The sequence below is a fragment of the Phaethon lepturus genome, unplaced genomic scaffold (genome assembly GCF_000687285.1).
Source record: "Phaethon lepturus isolate BGI_N335 unplaced genomic scaffold, ASM68728v1 scaffold26868, whole genome shotgun sequence".
NCBI classification, from domain to species: Eukaryota; Metazoa; Chordata; class Aves; order Phaethontiformes; family Phaethontidae; genus Phaethon; species Phaethon lepturus.
In genome coordinates this window covers 4,521-4,743 of record NW_010557270.1, presented here as the reverse complement: position 1 = coordinate 4,743, position 223 = coordinate 4,521, and the positions used below count along the sequence as shown (strand labels likewise).

Sequence of the window (223 nt, the reverse complement as noted above, 5' to 3'; positions counted from 1 at the left end):
GCCGCCTTAGTTCCTGCCTGCTGCTCCCTGCCTTTGGGAGCTGCCTGCTTGCCCCCATTGGAGACCCAGGGTGGCTGGAGCCTCATGGAGTGCTTTATTTTGGCTGAGCTGACTTGCTTTCTGACAACTGCTCCTTCTAGAACACTGTGCTGGGAAGGAGGCTCCAGCTGTAGTATAGACCAAAACAGACTCCAGAAAGAAGGAGTTTTTGTTCATGGTGGCC

The 223-nt window shown here is 54.3% G+C and overlaps 1 protein-coding gene across 1 annotated transcript in view; it reads left to right on the top strand.

Moving 5' to 3' along the window:
- The window catches only part of LOC104625170 (talin-1), a gene marked incomplete at its 3' end in the record, with an annotated part of 14,261 nt that overhangs the window by 9,525 nt on the left and 4,513 nt on the right, over positions 1-223 (top strand). The gene's annotated exons all lie outside the window — the stretch shown is intronic.